General features: G+C 48.8%; 15 non-coding genes and 3 pseudogenes across 15 annotated transcripts; all 18 read right to left on the bottom strand.

Moving 5' to 3' along the window:
* Positions 1–116: 116 nt before the first annotated feature.
* On the bottom strand, positions 117–279 carry LOC127139943 (U1 spliceosomal RNA). Its single transcript, XR_007810301.1, has one exon. It is a non-coding gene; the product is annotated as a U1 spliceosomal RNA (small nuclear RNA).
* A 560-nt stretch (positions 280–839) lies between these two features.
* Positions 840–1,030, bottom strand: LOC127139970 (U2 spliceosomal RNA). The gene has a single exon (XR_007810328.1). It is a non-coding gene; the product is annotated as a U2 spliceosomal RNA (small nuclear RNA).
* Positions 1,031–1,210: 180 nt separating this feature from the next.
* Positions 1,211–1,322, bottom strand: LOC127139925 (U5 spliceosomal RNA). The gene has a single exon (XR_007810283.1). It is a non-coding gene; the product is annotated as a U5 spliceosomal RNA (small nuclear RNA).
* Positions 1,323–1,695: 373 nt separating this feature from the next.
* Positions 1,696–1,859, bottom strand: LOC127139940 (U1 spliceosomal RNA). The gene has a single exon (XR_007810298.1). It is a non-coding gene; the product is annotated as a U1 spliceosomal RNA (small nuclear RNA).
* Positions 1,860–2,419: 560 nt separating this feature from the next.
* LOC127139969 (U2 spliceosomal RNA) lies at positions 2,420–2,610 on the bottom strand. The gene has a single exon (XR_007810327.1). It is a non-coding gene; the product is annotated as a U2 spliceosomal RNA (small nuclear RNA).
* A 176-nt stretch (positions 2,611–2,786) lies between these two features.
* Positions 2,787–2,898, bottom strand: LOC127139924 (U5 spliceosomal RNA). Its single transcript, XR_007810282.1, has one exon. It is a non-coding gene; the product is annotated as a U5 spliceosomal RNA (small nuclear RNA).
* A 367-nt stretch (positions 2,899–3,265) lies between these two features.
* LOC127139942 (U1 spliceosomal RNA) lies at positions 3,266–3,427 on the bottom strand. Its single transcript, XR_007810300.1, has one exon. It is a non-coding gene; the product is annotated as a U1 spliceosomal RNA (small nuclear RNA).
* A 556-nt stretch (positions 3,428–3,983) lies between these two features.
* Positions 3,984–4,185, bottom strand: LOC127139897 (uncharacterized; annotated as a pseudogene).
* Positions 4,186–9,859: 5,674 nt separating this feature from the next.
* Positions 9,860–9,972, bottom strand: LOC127139926 (U5 spliceosomal RNA). The gene has a single exon (XR_007810284.1). It is a non-coding gene; the product is annotated as a U5 spliceosomal RNA (small nuclear RNA).
* Positions 9,973–10,346: 374 nt separating this feature from the next.
* LOC127139945 (U1 spliceosomal RNA) lies at positions 10,347–10,509 on the bottom strand. Its single transcript, XR_007810303.1, has one exon. It is a non-coding gene; the product is annotated as a U1 spliceosomal RNA (small nuclear RNA).
* A 564-nt stretch (positions 10,510–11,073) lies between these two features.
* Positions 11,074–11,264, bottom strand: LOC127139967 (U2 spliceosomal RNA). Its single transcript, XR_007810325.1, has one exon. It is a non-coding gene; the product is annotated as a U2 spliceosomal RNA (small nuclear RNA).
* Positions 11,265–11,444: 180 nt separating this feature from the next.
* On the bottom strand, positions 11,445–11,556 carry LOC127139923 (U5 spliceosomal RNA). Its single transcript, XR_007810280.1, has one exon. It is a non-coding gene; the product is annotated as a U5 spliceosomal RNA (small nuclear RNA).
* A 375-nt stretch (positions 11,557–11,931) lies between these two features.
* Positions 11,932–12,093, bottom strand: LOC127139941 (U1 spliceosomal RNA). The gene has a single exon (XR_007810299.1). It is a non-coding gene; the product is annotated as a U1 spliceosomal RNA (small nuclear RNA).
* A 564-nt stretch (positions 12,094–12,657) lies between these two features.
* Positions 12,658–12,875, bottom strand: LOC127139896 (uncharacterized; annotated as a pseudogene).
* A 5,504-nt stretch (positions 12,876–18,379) lies between these two features.
* LOC127139971 (U2 spliceosomal RNA) lies at positions 18,380–18,570 on the bottom strand. The gene has a single exon (XR_007810329.1). It is a non-coding gene; the product is annotated as a U2 spliceosomal RNA (small nuclear RNA).
* Positions 18,571–18,751: 181 nt separating this feature from the next.
* LOC127139922 (U5 spliceosomal RNA) lies at positions 18,752–18,863 on the bottom strand. Its single transcript, XR_007810279.1, has one exon. It is a non-coding gene; the product is annotated as a U5 spliceosomal RNA (small nuclear RNA).
* A 369-nt stretch (positions 18,864–19,232) lies between these two features.
* Positions 19,233–19,396, bottom strand: LOC127139939 (U1 spliceosomal RNA). The gene has a single exon (XR_007810297.1). It is a non-coding gene; the product is annotated as a U1 spliceosomal RNA (small nuclear RNA).
* Positions 19,397–19,958: 562 nt separating this feature from the next.
* Positions 19,959–20,196, bottom strand: LOC127139895 (uncharacterized; annotated as a pseudogene).
* Between the last annotated feature and the right edge of the window lie 2,118 nt (positions 20,197–22,314).

Below are 22,314 nucleotides of genomic sequence, written 5' to 3'. Positions count from 1 at the left end.
GCCCGACAACAGCACCGACTCTGCAGTCGTAAAACTGGCATAGTTGGCAGCACGCTTTCACGCTTACGAGTAAAAGAAGCTACCCGGGACACCTTGTTTTCCTTTGACGTAGCGGTCAGGGGAGAGCGCGAACGCAGTCCCCCACTACCAGAAATTATGCAGTCGAGACTCCCACATTTGGGGAATTCGCAGGGGTCAGCGCAACCGGAGTGCAATGGCTGAGCCTCGCCCTGGTGAACCACCTTCTTGATCATGGTATCTCCCCTGCCAGGTAAGTATGAGTTGGAGTTGTCAGAGACGGTGGGGTCGGTTCCAGACACAGCACCCTGGCTGATGGTGGCCACACTGCACAATGCCAGAGTTCGGCGACATCAGCATTAGCTGACCCTCATCTGAGGCTTGTCCCCGAGGCGTTGCAAGCACTATACTGCAGTTTGACAAAGTTGCGCGGTGCACAAACTTTGCTGGTTTTATTGACTTTTCTCACCGTCGGAGCTCGGCCCAGACAAACTGGAATGTGCCTGTTTTTTTTCAAAAAACAGTAATGCATAAGCCGTGTATGCTCCCGTCTCTAAAGGTCTGTTGGACACGTTATCCCTTCTATAGAGGGAACTGCTTACTTTACCTTCTTTTCCAGCTGCAAAAGAGAGACGGTACACCCTGATCAACCTCCGGGGAAGGGAAAAATCAAGAGTGCACCACTAAGCGTACGACTCAGTAACCGCATCAGGGCTTTGAGCAACTTGTACCCTATCGATAAAGGAATGTGAGAAAAGCAAGGGACTCCCCTGGAAAAAACACCCCCCACAAAACTCTATAGTTACATTGCACGTTTCCAGAGAATGTGCACCGTACCTGGAGGTAATGCAATACCGGGTCGATGCGTGGAGTGGAAGGAGCAAGCCCCCGTTCCGGCTCCCTGATCCAAAAATCAATTTAATATATGGTCCCCGGGTAGGGGACGTATCAGATATTAAACTGATAAGAACAGATACTACACTTGATCTTAGCCAAAAGGCCGAGAAGCGATGAGTCCAAAGCGTTTCGTGTTCCGTCCAAGCTCTTGGCACGATCCTCTCTTGTCACGGTGCCCTGTTTTCAAGCCAGCCTAACAATGGCTGCTGCTTAGCACCCCCACCCAGTCTCCCCACTTGCACCCCTGGTTCTTAGCGGAGACAGCCGTTTGACTTTTCACACACTCAAAGGGCTCAGCCTTACGGCCAAACCTACCAAAAATAGCTTAAACTCGTTGGCGTTCCTCTCCACGGAAGTCTTTAGTAAAAGGCGAAAGACTTGTGCGTTATGAAGAGAAACCAGAGTCAGTACGGCCTTCGCCTTGAGGGCAGCCGAGAACCCCAGTCGTCCCAGCCACCACCGTCACGGTAGGCCTCTCTTTGCGCCTGCCGCGTTCCAAATCCCAGATCGCACCCGTCAGCTACCCTGCCCCGTACTGTCACATGCGCTATCCAATGGGGTTTGCGGAGGGTTAGGCTTAGGCGGAAAGCCCCGCCTTTGGGGGCGGGGGGCGGGGCTGGGGCATGTGTGCTTGTAACATACAGAAACGCCCACCAATCGTCACGGCCCGACAACAGCACCGACTCTGCAGTCGTAAAACTGGCATAGTTGGCAGCACGCTTTCACGCTTACGAGTAAAGAAGCTACCCGGGACACCTTGTTTTCCTTTGACGTAGCGGTCAGGGGAGAGCGCGAACGCAGTCCCCCACTACCAGAAATTATGCAGTCGAGACTCCCACATTTGGGGAATTCGCAGGGGTCAGCGCAACCGGAGTGCAATGGCTGAGCCTCGCCCTGGGTGAACCACCTTCTTGATCATGGTATCTCCCCTGCCAGGTAAGTATGAGTTGGAGTTTCAGAGACGGTGGGGTCGGTTCCAGACACAGCACCCTGGCTGATGGTGGCCACACTGCACAATGCCAGAGTTCGGCGACATCAGCATTAGCTGACCCTCATCTGAGGCTTGTCCCCGAGGCGTTGCAAGCACTATACTGCAGTTTGACAAAGTTGCGCGGTGCACAAACTTTGCTGGTTTTATTGACTTTTCTCACCGGTCGGAGCTCGGCCCAGACAAACTGGAATGTGCCTTTTTTTTTCAAAAAACAGTAATGCATAAGCCGTGTATGCTCCCGTCTCTAAAGGTCTGTTGGACACGTTATCCCCTTATATAGAGAGAACTGCTTACTTTACCTTCTTTTCCAGCTGCAAAAGAGAGACGGTACACCCTGATCAACCTCCGGGGAAGGGAAAAATCAAGAGTGCACCACTAAGCGTACGACTCAGTAACCGCATCAGGGCTTTGAGCAACTTGTACCCTATCGATAAAGGAATGTGAGAAAAGCAAGGGACTCCCCTGGAAAAAAACACCCCCACAAAACTCTATAGTTACATTGCACGTTTCCAGAGAATGTGCACCGTACCTGGAGGTAATGCAATACCGGGTCGATGCGTGGAGTGGAAGGAGCAAGCCCCCGTTCCGGCTCCCTGATCCAAAAATCAATTTAATATATGGTCCCCGGGTAGGGGACGTATCAGATATTAAACTGATAAGAACAGATACTACACTTGATCTTAGCCAAAAGGCCGAGAAGCGATGAGTCCAAAGCGTTTCGTGTTCCGTCCAAGCTCTTGGCACGATCCTCTCTTGTCACGGTGCCCTGTTTTCAAGCCAGCCTAACAATGGCTGCTGCTTAGCCCCCACCCAGTCTCCCCACTTTGCACCCCTGGTTCTTAGCGGAGACAGTTTGACTTTTCACACACTCAAAGGGCTCAGCCTTACGGCCAAACCTACCAAAAATAGCTTAAACTCGTTGGCGTTCCTCTCCACGGAAGTCTTTAGTAAAAGGCGAAAGACTTGTGCGTTATGAAGAGAAACCAGAGTCAGTACGGCCTTCGCCTTGAGGGCAGCCGAGAACCCCAGTCGTCCCAGCCACCACCGTCACGGTAGGCCTCTCTTTGCCTGCCGCGTTCCAAATCCCAGATCGCACCCGTCAGCTACCCTGCCCCGTACTGTCACATGCGCTATCCAATGGGGTTTGCGGAGGGTTAGGCTTAGGCGGAAAGCCCCGCCTTTGGGGGCGGGGGCTGGGGCATGTGTGCTTGTAACATACAGAAACGCCCACCAATCGTCACGGCCCGACAACAGCACCGACTCTGCAGTCGTAAAACTGGCATAGTTGGCAGCACGCTTTCACGCTTACGAGTAAAAGAAGCTACCCGGGACACCTTGTTTTCCTTTGACGTAGCGGTCAGGGGAGAGCGCGAACGCAGTCCCCACTACCAGAAATTATGCAGTCGAGACTCCCACATTTGGGGAATTCGCAGGGGTCAGCGCAACCGGAGTGCAATGGCTGAGCCTCGCCCTGGGTGAACCACCTTCTTGATCATGGTATCTCCCCTGCCAGGTAAGTATGAGTTGGAGTTGTCAGAGACGGTGGGTCGGTTCCAGACACAGCACCCTGGCTGATGGTGGCCACACTGCACAATGCCAGAGTTCGGCGACATCAGCATTAGCTGACCCTCATCTGAGGCTTCCCCGAGGCGTTGCAAGCACTATACTGCAGTTTGACAAAGTTGCGCGGTGCACAAACTTTGCTGGTTTTATTGACTTTTCTCACCGGTCGGAGCTCGGCCCAGACAAACTGGAATGTGCCTGTTTTTTTTCAAAAAACAGTAATGCATAAGCCGTGTATGCTCCCGTCTCTAAAGGTCTGTTGGACACGTTATCCCCTTCTATAGAGGAACTGCTTACTTTACCTTCTTTTCCAGCTGCAAAAGAGAGACGGTACACCCTGATCAACCTCCGGGGAAGGGAAAAATCAAGAGTGCACCACTAAGCGTACGACTCAGTAACGCATCAGGGCTTTGAGCAACTTGTACCCTATCGATAAAGGAATGTGAGAAAAGCAAGGGACTCCCCTGGAAAAAACACCCCCACAAAACTCTATAGTTACATTGCACGTTTCCAGAGAATGTGCACCGTACCTGGAGGTAATGCAATACCGGGTCGATGCGTGGAGTGGAAGGAGCAAGCCCCCGTTCCGGCTCCCTGATCCAAAAATCAATTTAATATATGGTCCCCGGGTAGGGGACGTATATATTAAACTGATAAGAACAGATTTTTTTTTTTTCTCTTTATTGATACTCATTTCCATTTTCCATAGAAACTTTTGCATAATTAAAAAAAATACACCCTACATCAAAATACAACTTGTCAACAATTGTGGATAATCTGTAAAATCATAGTTAAGACAATGAAAACAGTACTTTTAAGAGGTTTTACAGATTAAAAAAAAAACAACAAAGTTGTAAAGGAATATTTTAAAAGGGAGTGTATTTGTTAAAAGGTTCTCTTGTGCAGGAGCAGGGTGAGTCCTACCCAGGGTTACTCACTCCGCTCCTCCAAACAGTAAGTCTCTCAGGATCCTGTCCTGGTGCTCATAGGAGATCCCCGCCCTCTCGCCCTTCCCACCTTCCTCTCCCGGAGAGCCAGGCCGCCGCTGCTTTGACCTTTTCCCGTGTAGCTCCGGCTCCTTCGTCCGAATGGGCACAGAGGCGATTCTTCTTTGTGGCTGTGTCCTAGGCCTGCCGCCTGCAGCTTCGGCCACTTGGACCGTCGCTGCGGCCATCCGGATCACAGCCACGGGGGGCATCTGCATGTGCTTCCTTACCAGCAAGTTTCTGGAGGTCCACATGGCGTCTTTGATGGCGGCCAGGGTGAGCCACTGCTTGGCAAAGTCGTCTTTTTGATTGCTTCCTGGCTCACCCCATAGAGCACCAGCTGTGCTGTAAGGACCTCCCTTGCTGGCAAGTATGGGAATTGTAAGGAGCCGGCCATTGCCCACTGGTCTACGGCAGCGCTGCACTCCCAGAGCAGATGCCTCACCGACTCAGGCGCGCCACAACCAGGTCGGGGCAGGTTGAGAGCGCCGACATGCCCCGGGAGTGCATGACGGACCTGACCGGGAGGATCTCGTGAGCCACCATCCATGACAGGTCCCGGAGTCTGTTTGGAAGAGCGGGGTGGTTGACGTTGCGCCAAACTGTTGAGGGCTGGCCTAATGGAAGCCCGCGCACTGGACTCACTGGTTCCTGCTCCTGCACAACAGAAAATCAACACACGGTGATTGGCTAAAACTTGCAGCTCCTCCTGCCTCCAGGTTAAAATGCTTTAAAAACTCTGAATAAAAGCATAGGCTGGTGGCAGGTTAAAGGACACAGGTACTTTAAGATCAGTGGGTAAAATCTTCAATCTTCTGGAGATAAGAACCCATCCAGAATCGTGTCATTGCTGTGGTCTTAGGGTTTCTGGATGGGTCTGTAGCATATTTCACGTATAGCGCGACGTATCGGCTTCCTAAAAACAAGTGTAGGTCAGGTACTCCTTTTCCCCCTTTTTCTTTTGGCCTCCTCATCACGTCTCTCCTCAGTCTTTCCCACTTGGAGCCCCACAAAAAGTAAAAGATGGCTCGGTCAAGATCTAAAAGCACTCTCCTAGGAGGGATAAAAACGGAACTGATCAGTAAAAGCAAGGGTAAAATCACTGCTTTGATGATTAAAACCTTCCCTTCAATGGTCAGTCCTCTAAGTCCCCAGTATCCTAGTCTTTGCCTTACTTTCCTACCACGTCTGGCCAATTTGTTTTCCCCTCCCCCCTCCTTGTCAAATTTGACCCCCAGTATTCTCTGGTCAGTCTGTGTCACAGTCAGGGGGAGTCCTGTCATTTCAGTCGCCGTCCATTGGCCCATAAAGTTGGGCTTGGGGTCTTGCCTCTGTTGAGTTTTGACCCAGAGGCCCGTCCAAACCAGTCAGTCAAGTCCAGCGTCCTGTTGACAGATAAAAGGTCGGTGCATAAAACGTTCACGTCGTCCATGTATAAAACGCATTTAGTCTGAAGTCCCCCGCTCCCTGGGATTCCGATCCCATTGATTCGTTGGTCCCTTCTCAAGATCTGCGCCAGAGGTTCTATACAGATGACATAGAGGAGGGCAGATAACGGACAGCCCTGACGAACACCGCAGTTAATATCCACTGCTTTGTCAGGTGCCCGTTAATAACAAATCTGCTGGTGATGCTCCGGTACAGCAATCCCACCCAAGCTATAAACCTTTCTGGAAATCCCATTTTTTGCAGTACCCGAAAGAGGTACTGGTGCGAGACCCGATCGAAGGCTTTTTCAAATCTAAATTTAGTACTATTAGCCTGATGTTTCTGTCTCTCGCGTAACAGATGGTGTCTCGGATCAGTACGAGGCTGTCGGTGATCTTCCTCCCCCGAATGGCGCAGGCTTGATCTGGGTGAATCACCTCTTCTAAAAATCCAGACATACGTGAGGCTAAAAGTTTGCTAAAAAGTTTGCAGTCAAAGTTTAAAAGAGTGATAGGTCTCCAGTTCTTCAAATCAGTCTTATCTTTGGCCTTGTGAAGGAGAGTCACTATCCCTATTCTAAACTGTCAGGAAGTCGGTCTAGTCGTTCAAAACCCATAAAAACAGCAAGCAAATCAGGTGCTAAAATGTTCCCAAAATGTCAATAAAATTCCAGGGAAGTCCATCTTGTCCTGGGGACTTCCCCTTCTTAAAACCTGTGATGCATTTATTTAACTCTAAAATCGTAAAATCTTGGGTTAAAAGCACGCTGCTTTCTACTGTCCCGGTAATGAGGTTTAAAAACTTCTGTCATGGTGTCTTTTTCAATAGGTTTCCTTTGGTACAATTTTTCATAGTAGTTTTCAACAACTTGTTTAATTTCTTCTATTGTTTCTACTGTGCACCATTTTCTTTTGTTAGTTTACAAACCGTTCCCCTTTTATTTATGATTTTCTTAAAAAAATACCTTGTGCACTTTTCCCCCTCTTCAATTTCTTGTTCCCTGCTTCTTAAAATGACACCTTTACTTTTGGTTTCTGCTAAAACCGACATCTCTGTTTTGACTTGTTTTATTTCCTCACTAAATCCATTCCGCATTGTTGTAGTTTAAAATAGCGTTGTAGTCGTTTCTGCAGTCCCATCATGCGTCTATTTCCCTACTCTTTTTTCTCTTCCTGCCTGTCTAAAAAAAGTCTGGGTCTTTTCCTTCACCATTTCCCACCAGTGTGCGCATGTGTCGTAAAAGTCTTGAAGGGTCTGCCACTCTCTGTACTGCTCCCTGTATTGGTTGACTAAAACCTGGTCTTCTAAAAGGGAGCAGTTGAGTTTCCACAGACCACTTCCTGATGTCACACCCGAAGAGAGCGAAAGGGTGCAGGAAAGCATCAGGTGATCGGAAAAGAAAACAGGGGTCAATCTAGCATCGGTTGGTGGCAGTCCCGTGTAAAAATATAGTCTATGCGAGAGGCCTCTGTGCCATCACCACTGAACCAGGTGAAGCCCTCCTCTCTAGGATGCATGGTTTTAAAACAGTCCTGAATTTTAAAATCCCTGCATATGCCCTTGTAGTAAAAGTGATGCTTTATCAACTTTAAAATCTTGCCCTCCTCTTTTCCTGTCTTTCCTGCTTAAATACAATTAAAATCACCCCCTACAACTAAAGGTTCCCTACCTAGCATGTGGAACTGCAGTTCTTCTAAAAGGTCATACCTGTCATTCCTGTCATTAAAGCCATAAATATTTAAGAGATTAAAATCCCTTCCCCTAAAAGTCAAGTGTGCTAAAAGTGCCCGACCATTTCTCACCACAGTGCTGCCCTTCACCAGAACCTGTAGGATTTTTGATTAAAATGGCCACTCCATCATTTTTGTTGTAATTTGATCCACTCCATATTGATGTATATGGCCACAACTCCTCCCACTGTCTGTAGTGTTTTTAAAAAACGGAATGCCACATTCCTGTATTAAAAACACATCTGACTTAAAGGAAACAAGATAGGATAAAATACTCTGGGCTCTAACTCGCGACTTCACACTTCTCACATTGACGGTTGAGAAGGTGAGAGTCATGAGTATGGTTAAAAACAACAGGTATGAAATTTTAAAAGGACTATACAAGGAATTTCAGAGATAAAATGGCAGTCAGATAATCTGCTGTGAATGGAGCTCTTCCTTCACTCTTACAGGTGAAGAGTAAGGGGGTTTAGCTCCAGTCCCCGGATGGACTCTGGGGGTTGGTCTAGGCTGCAACCTTGCATTTAGTTTTGAGTCCTTAGGGGTTGATTGCAGAGCTATTGTTAAAAATGAGACCTCATTTGGTGAATCGGAGGGGAAGACTCTGGGCTCCTCCACAGATGAACTGTCTGAGAGAGTCCCAACTCTTCCCCTCTTCTCTGAGAATACAGGAGACTCAGAGGACAATTCTGATGCCAGGCCTCTTTGTTTGCTGGGCGTTGGGGGGGAGGCATCCTCGCTATCAGTCTGCAATTGGCCTTCCTCATTATCTGAACTAGCTCCGCCCTCTACCTGCATTGCCCCATCCTCTCCAGAACTCTCTGTTGATGGGGGCTGTTGCAGGCCCCTCCCTTTCTCCCGCCTCATCTGATTCCACTCCTCCAATCACAGGATTTGGCGGGAGATTTGAATTTTCCGGCCCAGCCTCTTCAATTAGCTCTCTAACTGCCTGGCCTGGTCCACCATTTTGCCCACTTGCTTTTGCTGCCTTTACTTTGTTGGCAAAAGATTTGGGGCAATCTCTGAAGAGGTGGTTTGATTCTCCACATAGATTGCATTTTCTGCCATTGGTGCACTCCTCAAAGGTGTGCCCAATTTTCTGCATTTCCCACAGACAGGTCTGCTGACAAGCTTCGGCCAGGTGCCCGTGCTCACCACACTTGCGGCAGAGCTTGGGCTGACCCTGGTAATGGATGTAGCCCCTGTTTTCTCCCAGAACTATCATGGGATGGCAGATGTTTTAGGCCTTGGAAGCCCTGGGGGTCCTGCCATTGTTGAATGGGGACCCTCCAAGCGCAGTTCCAAATGCCATCCTCATCTCTCACTTTGGTAGCCTGGCCTTTAACAGTGCAATATCTTCCCAGCCACAAACAAATGTCCTCTGCATTCACTGTTTCATTGAACATTCTGACAATAACCGTTTTTAAGGCATTGTCAGTCAGTTTCTCCACACTGAAGGCAGAAAACTGGGGTTTAACATTTTCAAAACGTGTCCAAAACTCTCTTAGCAGAGCTGCTGAACGGAAACTCACATCAAAGCCTTTACCAAAAGGCAAGGTCAGTATACAGTTCAGATCATTTGGTGTGAAACCCAAGGCTTTTTTGGACTAGCTTCCTGGAGAAGTCCAGTCTGGACATCCCCAGGAGTTTACCCTCTCTCTCCACAAAATTTAAACGAACGCTGTGGTGCCTCCGCATGCCGGCATGGGTGGCCGACATGATGGAGGCACCACAAGCTAAAAAAGTGCTTAAAACAATAAAACCAGTAAAAGATCAATCCGATAAGTAAGAATAATGAAAAACAATAAATAACACAAGAGACAAAGAGTACTTACCTGATCGGCCTGGTCAAGATGTTACAACCTGCAGAGAACAGGTAAAATAGCTCTCTCAGCCAATGAATTCCTATTTGTTAAAGATTTTCAATTACTGGAAAATTGAAATGTTTTAAACAAGGAACATTTAGAAATATCCTCCCAAGCACTGATAAAACCGATGCACGACAGACAAGTATTTTAACCACCAACAGGAGGCGATCGCAGTCTTAGCCAAAAGGCCGAGAAGCGATGAGTCCAAAGCGTTTCGTGTTCCGTCCAAGCTCTTGGCACGATCCTCTCTTGTCACGGTGCCCTGTTTTCAAGCCAGCCTAACAATGGCTGCTGCTTAGCACCCCACCCATCTCCCCACTTTGCACCCCTGGTTCTTAGCGGAGACAGCCGTTTGACTTTTCACACACTCAAAGGGCTCAGCCTTAGGCCAAACCTACCAAAAATAGCTTAAACTCGTTGGCGTTTCCTCTCCACGGAAGTCTTTAGTAAAAGGCGAAAGACTTGTGCGTTATGAAGAGAAACCAGAGTCAGTACGGCCTTCGCCTTGAGGCAGCCGAGAACCCCAGTCGTCCCAGCCACCACCGTCACGGTAGGCCTCTCTTTGCGCCTGCCGCGTTCCAAATCCCAGATCGCACCCGTCAGCTACCCTGCCCCGTACTGTCACATGCGCTATCCAATGGGGTTTGCGGAGGGTTAGGCTTAGGCGGAAAGCCCCGCCTTTGGGGGGCGGGGGCGGGGGCTGGGGCATGTGTGCTTGTAACATACAGAAACGCCCACCAATCGTCACGGCCCGACAACAGCACCGACTCTGCAGTCGTAAAACTGGCATAGTTGGCAGCACGCTTTCACGCTTACGAGTAAAAGAAGCTACCCGGGACACCTTGTTTTCCTTTGACGTAGCGGTCAGGGGAAAGCGCGAACGCAGTCCCCCACTACCAGAAATTATGCAGTCGAGACTCCCACATTTGGGGAATTCGCAGGGGTCAGCGCAACCGGAGTGCAATGGCTGAGCCTCGCCTGGGTGAACCACCTTCTTGATCATGGTATCTCCCCTGCCAGGTAAGTATGAGTTGGAGTTGTCAGAGACGGTGGGGTCGGTTCCAGACACAGCACCCTGGCTGATGGTGGCCACACTGCACAATGCCAGAGTTCGGCGACATCAGCATTAGCTGACCCTCATCTGAGGCTTGTCCCGAGGCGTTGCAAGCACTATACTGCAGTTTGACAAAGTTGCGCGGTGCACAAACTTTGCTGGTTTTATTGACTTTTCTCACCGGTCGGAGCTCGGCCCAGACAAACTGGAATGTGCCTGTTTTTTTTCAAAAAAACAGTAATGCATAAGCCGTGGTATGCTCCCGTCTCTAAAGGTCTGTTGGACACGTTATCCCCTTATATAGAGAGAACTGCTTACTTTTACCTTCTTTTCCAGCTGCAAAAGAGAGACGGTACACCCTGATCAACCTCCGGGGAAGGGAAAAATCAAGAGTGCACCACTAAGCGTACGACTCAGTAACCGCATCAGGGCTTTGAGCAACTTGTACCCTATCGATAAAGGAATGTGAGAAAAGCAAGGGACTCCCCTGGAAAAAACACCCCCCACAAAACTCTATAGTTACATTGCACGTTTCCAGAGAATGTGCACCGTACCTGGAGGTAATGCAATACCGGGTCGATGCGTGGAGTGGAAGGAGCAAGCCCCCGTTCCGGCTCCCTGATCCAAAAATCAATTTAATATATGGTCCCCGGGTAGGGGACGTATCAGATATTAAACTGATAAGAACAGATACTACACTTGATCTTAGCCAAAAGGCCGAGAAGCGATGAGTCCAAAGCGTTTCGTGTTCCGTCAAGCTCTTGGCACGATCCTCTCTTGTCACGGTGCCCTGTTTTCAAGCCAGCCTAACAATGGCTGCTGCTTAGCACCCCCACCCAGTCTCCCCACTTTGCACCCCTGGTTCTTAGCGGAGACAGCCGTTTGACTTTTCACACACTCAAAGGGCTCAGCCTTACGGCCAAACCTACCAAAAATAGCTTAAACTCGTTGGCGTTCCTCTCCACGGAAGTCTTTAGTAAAAGGCGAAAGACTTGTGCGTTATGAAGAGAAACCAGAGTCAGTACGGCCTTCGCCTTGAGGGCAGCCGAGAACCCCAGTCGTCCCAGCCACCACCGTCACGGTAGGCCTCTCTTTGCGCCTGCCGCGTTCCAAATCCCAGATCGCACCCGTCAGCTACCCTGCCCCGTACTGTCACATGCGCTATCCAATGGGGTTTGCGGAGGGTTAGGCTTAGGCGGAAAGCCCCGCCTTTGGGGGGCGGGGGCGGGGCTGGGGCATGTGTGCTTGTAACATACAGAAACGCCCACCAATCGTCACGGCCCGACAACAGCACCGACTCTGCAGTCGTAAAACTGGCATAGTTGGCAGCACGCTTTCACGCTTACGAGTAAAAGAAGCTACCCGGGACACCTTGTTTTCCTTTGACGTAGCGGTCAGGGGAGAGCGCGAACGCAGTCCCCACTACCAGAAATTATGCAGTCGAGACTCCCACATTTGGGGAATTCGCAGGGGTCAGCGCAACCGGAGTGCAATGGCTGAGCCTCGCCCTGGGTGAACCACCTTCTTGATCATGGTATCTCCCCTGCCAGGTAAGTATGAGTTGGAGTTGTCAGAGACGGTGGGGTCGGTTCCAGACACAGCACCCTGGCTGATGGTGGCCACACTGCACAATGCCAGAGTTCGGCGACATCAGCATTAGCTGACCCTCATCTGAGGCTTGTCCCCGAGGCGTTGCAAGCACTATACTGCAGTTTGACAAAGTTGCGCGGTGCACAAACTTTGCTGGTTTTATTGACTTTTCTCACCGGTCGGAGCTCGGCCCAGACAAACTGGAATGTGCCTGTTTTTTTTTCAAAAAACAGTAATGCATAAGCCGTGTATGCTCCCGTCTCTAAAGGTCTGTTGGACACGTTATCCCCTTCTATAGAGGGAACTGCTTACTTTACCTTCTTTTCCAGCTGCAAAAGAGAGACGGTACACCCTGATCAACCTCCGGGGAAGGGAAAAATCAAGAGTGCACCACTAAGCGTACGACTCAGTAACTGCATCAGGGCTTTGAGCAACTTGTACCCTATCGATAAAGGAATGTGAGAAAAGCAAGGGACTCCCCTGGAAAAAACACCCCCCACAAAACTCTATAGTTACATTGCACGTTTTCCAGAGAATGTGCACCGTACCTGGAGGTAATGCAATACCGGGTCGATGCGTGGAGTGGAAGGAGCAAGCCCCCGTTCCGGCTCCCTGATCCAAAAATCAATTTAATATATGGTCCCCGGGTAGGGGACGTATCAGATATTAAACTGATAAGAACAGATTTTTTTTTTTTTTTTTTTTTTTTTCTCTTTATTGATACTCATTTCCATTTTCCATAGAAACTTTTGCATAATTAAAAAAAATACACCCTACATCAAAATACAACTTGTCAACAATTGTGGATAATCTGTAAAATCATAGTTAAGACAATGAAAACAGTACTTTTAAGAGGTTTTACAGATTAAAAAAAAAAAACAACAAAGTTGTAAAGGAATATTTTAAAAGGGAGTGTATTTGTTAAAAGGTTCTCTTGTGCAGGAGCAGGGTGAGTCCCTACCCAGGGTTACTCACTCCGCTCCTCCAAACAGTAAGTCTCTCAGGATCCTGTCCTGGTGCTCATAGGAGATCCCGCCCTCTCGCTCCTTCCCACCTTCCTCTCCCGGAGAGCCAGGCCGCCGCTGCTTTGACCTTTTCCCGTGTAGCTCCGGCTCCTTCGTCCGAATGGGCACAGAGGCGATTCTTCTTTGTGGCTGTGTCCTAAGGCCTGCCGCCTGCAGCTTCGGCCACTTGGACCGTCGCTTGCGGCCATCCGGATCACAGCCACGGGGGGGCATCTGCATGTGCTTCCTTACCAGCAAGTTTCTGGAGGTCCACATGGCGTCTTTGATGGCGGCCAGGGTGAGCCACTGCTTGGCAAAGTCGTCTTTTTGATTGCTTCCTGGCTCACCCCATAGAGCACCAGCTGTGCTGTAAGGACCTCCCTTGCTGGCAAGTACGGGAATTGTAAGGAGCCGGCCATTGCCCACTGGTCTACGGCAGCGCTGCACTCCCAGAGCAGATGCCTCACCGACTCAGGCGCACCACAACCAGGTCGGGGCAGGTTGAGAGCGCCGACATGCCCGGGAGTGCATGACGGACCTGACCGGGAGGATCTCGTGAGCCACCATCCATGACAGGTCCCGGAGTCTGTTTGGAAGAGCGGGGTGGTTGACGTTGCGCCAAACTGTTGAGGGCTGGCCTAATGGAAGCCGCGCACTGGACTCACTGGTTCCTGCTCCTGCACAACAGAAATCAACACACGGTGATTGGCTAAAACTTGCAGCTCCTCCTGCTCCAGGTTAAAATGCTTTAAAAACTTCTGAATAAAAGCATAGGCTGGTGGCAGGTTAAAGGACACAGGTACTTTAAGATCAGTGGGTAAAATCTTCAGTCTTGAGATAAGAACCCATCCAGAATCGTGTCATTGCTGTGGTCTTAGGGTTTCTGGATGGGTCTGTAGCATATTTCACGTATAGCGCGACGTATCGGCTTCCTAAAAACAAGTGTAGGTCAGGTACTCCTTTTCCCCCTTTTTCTTTTGGCCTCCTCATCACGTCTCTCCTCAGTCTTTCCCACTTGGAGCCCCACAAAAAGTAAAAGATGGCTCGGTCAAGATCTAAAAGCACTCTCCTAGGAGGGATAAAAACGGAACTGATCAGTAAAAGCAAGGGTAAAATCACTGCTTTGATGATTAAAACCTTCCCTTCAATGGTCAGTCCTCTAAGTCCCCAGTATCCTAGTCTTTGCCTTACTTTTCCTACCACGTCTGGCCAATTTGTTTTCCCTCCCCCCTCCTTGTCAAATTTGACCCCCAGTATTCTCTGGTCAGTCTGTGTCACAGTCAGGGGGAGTCCTGTCATTTCAGTCGCCGTCCATGGCCCATAAAGTTGGGCTTGGGTCTTGCCTCTGTTGAGTTTTGACCCAGAGGCCCATCCAAACCAGTCAGTCAAGTCCAGCGTCCTGTTGACAGATAAAAGGTCGGTGCATAAAACGTTCACGTCGTCCATGTATAAAACGCATTTAGTCTGAAGTCCCCCGCTCCCTGGGATTCCGATCCCATTGATTCGTTGGTCCCTTCTCAAGATCTGCGCCAGAGGTTCTATACAGATGACATAGAGGAGGGCAGATAACGGACAGCCCTGACGAACACCGCAGTTAATATCCACTGCTTTTGTCAGGTGCCGTTAATAACAAATCTGCTGGTGATGCTCCGGTACAGCAATCCCACCCAAGCTATAAACCTTTCTGGAAATCCCATTTTTTGCAGTACCCGAAAGAGGTACTGGTGCGAGACCCGATCGAAGGCTTTTTCAAAATCTAAATTTAGTACTATTAGCCTGATGTTTCTGTCTCTCGCGTAACAGATGGTGTCTCGGATCAGTACGAGGCTGTCGGTGATCTTCCTCCCCGGAATGGCGCAGGCTTGATCTGAGTGAATCACCTCTTCTAAAAATCCAGACATACGTGAGGCTAAAAGTTTGCTAAAAAGTTTGCAGTCAAAGTTTAAAAGAGTGATAGGTCTCCAGTTCTTCAAATCAAGTCTTATCTTTGGCCTTGTGAAGGAGAGTCACTATCCCTATTCTAAAACTGTCAGGAAGTCGGTCTAGTCGTTCAAAACCCATAAAAACAGCAAGCAAATCAGGTGCTAAAATGTCCCAAAATGTCAAATAAAATTCCAGGGGAAGTCCATCTTGTCCTGGGGACTTCCCCTTCTTAAAACCTGTGATGCATTTATTTAACTCTAAAATCGTAAAATCTTGGGTTAAAAGCACGCTGCTTTCCTACTGTCCCCGGTAATGAGGTTTAAAAACTTCTGTCATGGTGTCTTTTTCAATAGGTTTCCCTTTGGTACAATTTTTTCATAGTAGTTTTCAACAACTTGTTTAATTTCTTCTATTGTTTCTACTGTGCACCCATTTTCTTTTGTTAGTTTACAAACCGTTCCCCTTTTATTTATGATTTTCTTAAAAAAATACCTTGTGCACTTTTCCCCCTCTTCAATTTCTTGTTCCCTGCTTCTTAAAATGACACCTTTACTTTTGGTTTCTGCTAAAACCGACATCTCTGTTTTGACTTGTTTTATTTCCTCACTAAAATCCATTCCGCATTGTTGTAGTTTAAAATAGCGTTGTAGTCGTTTCTGCAGTCCCCATCATGCGTCTATTTTCCCTACTCTTTTTTCTCTTCCCTGCCTGTCTAAAAAAGTCTGGGTCTTTTCCTTCACCATTTCCCACCAGTGTGCGCATGTGTCGTAAAAGTCTTGAAGGGTCCTGCCACTCTCTGTACTGCTCCCTGTATTGGTTGACTAAAACCTGGTCTTCTAAAAGGGAGCAGTTGAGTTTCCACAGACCACTTCCTGATGTCACACCCGAAGAGAGCGAAAGGGTGCAGGAAAGCATCAGGTGATCGGAAAGAAAACAGGGGTCAATCTAGCATCGGTTGGTGGGCAGTCCCGTGTAAAAATATAGTCTATGCGAGAGGCTCTGGTGCCATCACCACTGAACCAGGTGAAGCCCTCCTCTCTAGGGATGCATGGTTTTAAAACAGTCCTGAATTTTAAAATCCCTGCATATGCCCTGTAGTAAAAGTGATGCTTTATCAACTTTAAAATCTTGCCCTCCTCTTTTCCTGTCTTTCCTGCTTAAAATACAATTAAAATCACCCCCTACAACTAAAGGTTCCCTACCTAGCATGTGGAACTGCAGTTCTTCTAAAAGGTCATACCTGTCATTCCTGTCATTAAAGCCATAAATATTTAAGAGATTAAAATCCCTTCCCTAAAAGTCAAGTGTGCTAAAAGTGCCCGACCATTTCTCACCACAGTGCTGCCCTTCACCAGAACCTTAGGATTTTTGATTAAAATGGCCACTCCATCATTTTTGTTGTAATTTGATCCACTCCATATTGATGTATATGGCCACAACTCCTCCACTGTCTGTAGTGTTTTAAAAACGGAATGCCACATTCCTGTATTAAAAACACATCTGACTTAAAGGAAACAAGATAGGATAAAATACTCTGGGCTCTAACTCGCGACTTCACACTTCTCACATTGACGGTTGAGAAGGTGAGAGTCATGAGTATGGTTAAAAAACAACAGGTATGAAATTTTAAAAGGACTATACAAGGAATTTCAGAGATAAAATGGCAGTCAGATAATCTGCTGTGAATGGAGCTCTTCCTTCACTCTTACAGGTGAAGAGTAAGGGGGTTTAGCTCCAGTCCCCGGATGGACTCTGGGGGTTGGTCTAGGCTGCAACCTTGCATTTAGTTTTGAGTCCTTAGGGTTGATTGCAGAGCTATTGTTAAAAATGAGACCTCATTTGGTGAATCGGAGGGGAAGACTCTGGCTCCTCCACAGATGAACTGTCTGAGAGAGTCCCAACTCTTCCCCTCTTCTCTGAGAATACAGGAGACTCAGAGGACAATTCTGATGCCAGCCTCTTTGTTTGCTGGGCGTTGGGGGGGGAGGCATCCTCGCTATCAGTCTGCAATTGGCCTTCCTCATTATCTGAACTAGCTCCGCCCTCTACCTGCATTGCCCCATCCTCTCCAGAACTCTCTGTTGATGGGGCTGTTGCAGGCCCTCCCTTTCTCCCGCCTCATCTGATTCCACTCCTCCAATCACAGGATTTGGCGGGAGATTTGAATTTTCCGGCCCAGCCTCTTCAATTAGCTCTCTAACTGCCTGGCCTGGTCCACCATTTTGCCCACTTGCTTTTGCTGCCTTTACTTTGTTGGCAAAAGATTTGGGGCAATCTCTGAAGAGGTGGTTTGATTCTCCACATAGATTGCATTTTCTGCCATTGGTGCACTCCTCAAAGGTGTGCCCAATTTCTCTGCATTTCCCACAGACAGTCTGCTGACAAGCTTCGGCCAGGTGCCCGTGCTCACCACACTTGCGGCAGAGCTTGGGCTGACCCTGGTAATGGATGTAGCCCCTGTTTTCTCCCAGAACTATCATGGATGGCAGATGTTTTAGGCCTTGGAAGCCCTGGGGGGTCCTGCCATTGTTGAATGGGGACCCTCCAAGCGCAGTTCCAAATGCCATCCTCATCTCTCACTTTGGTAGCCTGGCCTTTAACAGTGCAATATCTTCCCAGCCACAAACAAATGTCCTCTGCATTCACTGTTTCATTGAACATTCTGACAATAACCGTTTTTAAGGCATTGTCAGTCAGTTTCTCCACACTGAAGGCAGAAAACTGGGGTTTAACATTTTCAAAACGTGTCCAAAACTCTCTTAGCAGAGCTGCTGAACGGAAACTCACATCAAAGCCTTTACCAAAAGGCAAGGTCAGTATACAGTTCAGATCATTTGGTGTGAAACCCAAGGCTTTTTGGACTAGCTTCCTGGAGAAGTCCAGTCTGGACATCCCCAGGAGTTTACCCTCTCTCTCCACAAAATTTAAACGAACGCTGTGGTGCCTCCGCATGCCGGCATGGGTGGCCGACATGATGGAGGCACCACAAGCTAAAAAGTGCTGAAAACAATAAAACCAGTAAAAGATCAATCCGACAAGTAAGAATAATGAAAAACAATAAATAACACAAGAGACAAAGAGTACTTACCTGATCGGCCTGGTCAAGATGTTACAACCTGCAGAGAACAGGTAAAATAGCTCTCTCAGCCAATGAATTCCTATTTGTTAAAGATTTTCAATTACTGGAAAATTGAAATGCTTTAAACAAGGAACATTTAGAAATATCCTCCCAAGCACTGATAAAACCGATGCCACGACAGACAAGTATTTTAACCACCAACAGGAGGCGATCGCAGTCTTAGCCAAAAGGCCGAGAAGCGTTTCCAGAGAACGTGCACCGTACCTGGAGGTAATGCAATACCGGGTCGATGCGTGGAGTGGAAGGAGCAAGCCCCCGTTCCGGCTCCCTGATCCAAAAATCAATTTAATATATGGTCCCCGGGTAGGGGACGTATCAGATATTAAACTGATAAGAACAGATACTACACTTGATCTTAGCCAAAAGGCCGAGAAGCGATGAGTCCAAAGCGTTTCGTGTTCCGTCCAAGCTCTTGGCACGATCCTCTCTTGTCACGGTGCCCTGTTTTCAAGCCAGCCTAACAATGGCTGCTGCTTAGCACCCCCACCCAGTCTCCCCACTTTGCACCCCTGGTTCTTAGCGGAGACAGCCGTTTGACTTTTCACACACTCAAAGGGCTCAGCCTTACGGCCAAACCTACCAAAAATAGCTTAAACTCGTTGGCGTTCCTCTCCACGGAAGTCTTTAGTAAAAGGCGAAAGACTTGTGCGTTATGAAGAGAAACCAGAGTCAGTACGGCCTTCGCCTTGAGGGCAGCCGAGAACCCCAGTCGTCCCAGCCACCACCGTCACGGTAGGCCTCTCTTTGCGCCTGCCGCGTTCCAAATCCCAGATCGCACCCGTCAGCTACCCTGCCCCGTACTGTCACATGCGCTATCCAATGGGGTTTGCGGAGGGTTAGGCTTAGGCGGAAAGCCCCGCCTTTGGGGGGCGGGGGCGGGGGCATGTGTGCTTGTAACATACAGAAACGCCCACCAATCGTCACGGCCCGACAACAGCACCGACTCTGCAGTCGTAAAACTGGCATAGTTGGCAGCACGCTTTCACGCTTACGAGTAAAAGAAGCTACCCGGGACACCTTGTTTTCCTTTGACGTAGCGGTCAGGGGAGAGCGCGAACGCAGTCCCCCACTACCAGAAATTATGCAGTCGAGACTCCCACATTTGGGGAATTCGCAGGGGTCAGCGCAACCGGAGTGCAATGGCTGAGCCTCGCCCTGGGTGAACCACCTTCTTGATCATGGTATCTCCCCTGCCAGGTAAGTATGAGTTGGAGTTGTCAGAGACGGTGGGGTCGGTTCCAGACACAGCACCCTGGCTGATGGTGGCCACACTGCACAATGCCAGAGTTCGGCGACATCAGCATTAGCTGACCCTCATCTGAGGCTTGTCCCCGAGGCGTTGCAAGCAGTATACTGCAGTTTGACAAAGTTGCGCGGTGCACAAACTTTGCTGGTTTTATTGACTTTTCTCACCGGTCGGAGCTCGGCCCAGACAAACTGGAATGTGCCTGTTTTTTTTCAAAAAACAGTAATGCATAAGCCGTGTATGCTCCCGTCTCTAAAGGTCTGTTGGACACGTTATCCCCTTCTATAGAGGGAACTGCTTACTTTACCTTCTTTTCCAGCTGCAAAAGAGAGACGGTACACCCTGATCAACCTCCGGGGAAGGGAAAAATCAAGAGTGCACTACTAAGCGTACGACTCAGTAACTGCATCAGGGCTTTGAGCAACTTGTACCCTATCGATAAAGGAATGTGAGAAAAGCAAGGGACTCCCCTGGAAAAAACACCCCCCACAAAACTCTATAGTTACATTGCACGTTTCCAGAGAATGTGCACCGTACCTGGAGGTAATGCAATACCGGGTCGATGCGTGGAGTGGAAGGAGCAAGCCCCCGTTCCGGCTCCCTGATCCAAAAATCAATTTAATATATGGTCCCCGGGTAGGGGACGTATCAGATATTAAACTGATAAGAACAGATTTTTTTTTTTTTTTTTTTTTTTTTTCTCTTTATTGATACTCATTTCCATTTTCCATAGAAACTTTTGCATAATTAAAAAAATACACCCTACATCAAAATACAACTTGTCAACAATTGTGGATAATCTGTAAAATCATAGTTAAGACAATGAAAACAGTACTTTTAAGAGGTTTTACAGATTAAAAAAAAAAAACAACAAAGTTGTAAAGGAATATTTTAAAAGGGAGTGTATTTGTTAAAAGGTTCTCTTGTGCAGGAGCAGGGTGAGTCCCTACCCAGGGTTACTCACTCCGCTCCTCCAAACAGTAAGTCTCTCAGGATCCTGTCCTGGTGCTCATAGGAGATCCCCGCCCTCTCGCTCCTTCCCACCTTCCTCTCCCGGAGAGCCAGGCCGCCGCTGCTTTGACCTTTTCCCGTGTAGCTCCGGCTCCTTCGTCCGAATGGGCACAGAGGCGATTCTTCTTTGTGGCTGTGTCCTAGGCCTGCCGCCTGCAGCTTCGGCCACTTGGACCGTCGCTGCGGCCATCCGGATCACAGCCACGGGGGCATCTGCATGTGCTTCCTTACCAGCAAGTTTCTGGAGGTCCACATGGCGTCTTTGATGGCGGCCAGGGTGAGCCACTGCTTGGCAAAGTCGTCTTTTTTGATTGCTTCCTGGCTCACCCCATAGAGCACCAGCTGTGCTGTAAGGACCTCCCTTGCTGGCAAGTACGGGAATTGTAAGGAGGCCGGCCATTGCCCACTGGTCTACGGCAGCGCTGCACTCCCAGAGCAGATGCCTCACCGACTCAGGCGCACCACAACCAGGTCGAGGTTGAGAGCGCCGACATGCCCCGGGAGTGCATGACGGACCTGACCGGGAGGATCTCGTGAGCCACCATCCATGACAGGTCCCGGAGTCTGTTTGGAAGAGCGGGGTGGTTGACGTTGCGCCAAACTGTTGAGGGCTGGCCTAATGGAAGCCCGCGCACTGGACTCACTGGTTCCTGCTCCTGCACAACAGAAATCAACACACGGTGATTGGCTAAAACTTGCAGCTCCTCCTGCTCCAGGTTAAAATGCTTTAAAAACTTCTGAATAAAAGCATAGGCTGGTGGCAGGTTAAAGGACACAGGTACTTTAAGATCAGTGGGTAAAATCTTCAGTCTTTTGAGATAAGAACCCATCCAGAATCGTGTCATTGCTGTGGTCTTAGGGTTTCTGGATGGGTCTGTAGCATATTTCACGTATAGCGCGACGTATCGGCTTCCTAAAAACAAGTGTAGGTCAGGTACTCCTTTTCCCCCTTTTTCTTTTGGCCTCCTCATCACGTCTCTCCTCAGTCTTTCCCACTTGGAGCCCCACAAAAAGTAAAAGATGGCTCGGTCAAGATCTAAAAGCACTCTCCTAGGAGGGATAAAAACGGAACTGATCAGTAAAAGCAAGGGTAAAATCACTGCTTTGATGATTAAAACCTTCCCTTCAATGGTCAGTCCTCTAAGTCCCCAGTATCCTAGTCTTTGCCTTACTTTTCCTACCACGTCTGGCCAATTTGTTTTCCCTCCCCCCTCCTTGTCAAATTTGACCCCCAGTATTCTCTGGTCAGTCTGTGTCACAGTCAGGGGGAGTCCTGTCATTTCAGTCGCCGTCCATGGCCCATAAAGTTGGGCTTGGGTCTTGCCTCTGTTGAGTTTTGACCCAGAGGCCCATCCAAACCAGTCAGTCAAGTCCAGCGTCCTGTTGACAGATAAAAGGTCGGTGCATAAATCGTTCACGTCGTCCATGTATAAAACGCATTTAGTCTGAATTCCCCCGCTCCCTGGGATTCCGATCCCATTGATTCGTTGGTCCCTTCTCAAGATCTGCGCCAGAGGTTCTATACAGATGACATAGAGGAGGGCAGATAACGGACAGCCCTGACGAACACCGCAGTTAATATCCACTGCTTTTGTCAGGTGCCCGTTAATAACAAATCTGCTGGTGATGCTCCGGTACAGCAATCCCACCCAAGCTATAAACCTTTCTGGAAATCCCATTTTTTGCAGTACCCGAAAGAGGTACTGGTGCGAGACCCGATCGAAGGCTTTTTCAAAATCTAAATTTAGTACTATTAGCCTGATGTTTCTGTCTCTCGCGTAACAGATGGTGTCTCGGATCAGTACGAGGCTGTCGGTGATCTTCCTCCCCGGAATGGCGCAGGCTTGATCTGGGTGAATCACCTCT

This window comes from Lates calcarifer, unplaced genomic scaffold (assembly GCF_001640805.2).
Source record: "Lates calcarifer isolate ASB-BC8 unplaced genomic scaffold, TLL_Latcal_v3 _unitig_2278_quiver_2242, whole genome shotgun sequence".
NCBI lineage: Eukaryota > Metazoa > Chordata > Actinopteri > Centropomidae > Lates > Lates calcarifer.
This window is presented reverse-complemented; position numbering and strand designations above follow the sequence as displayed.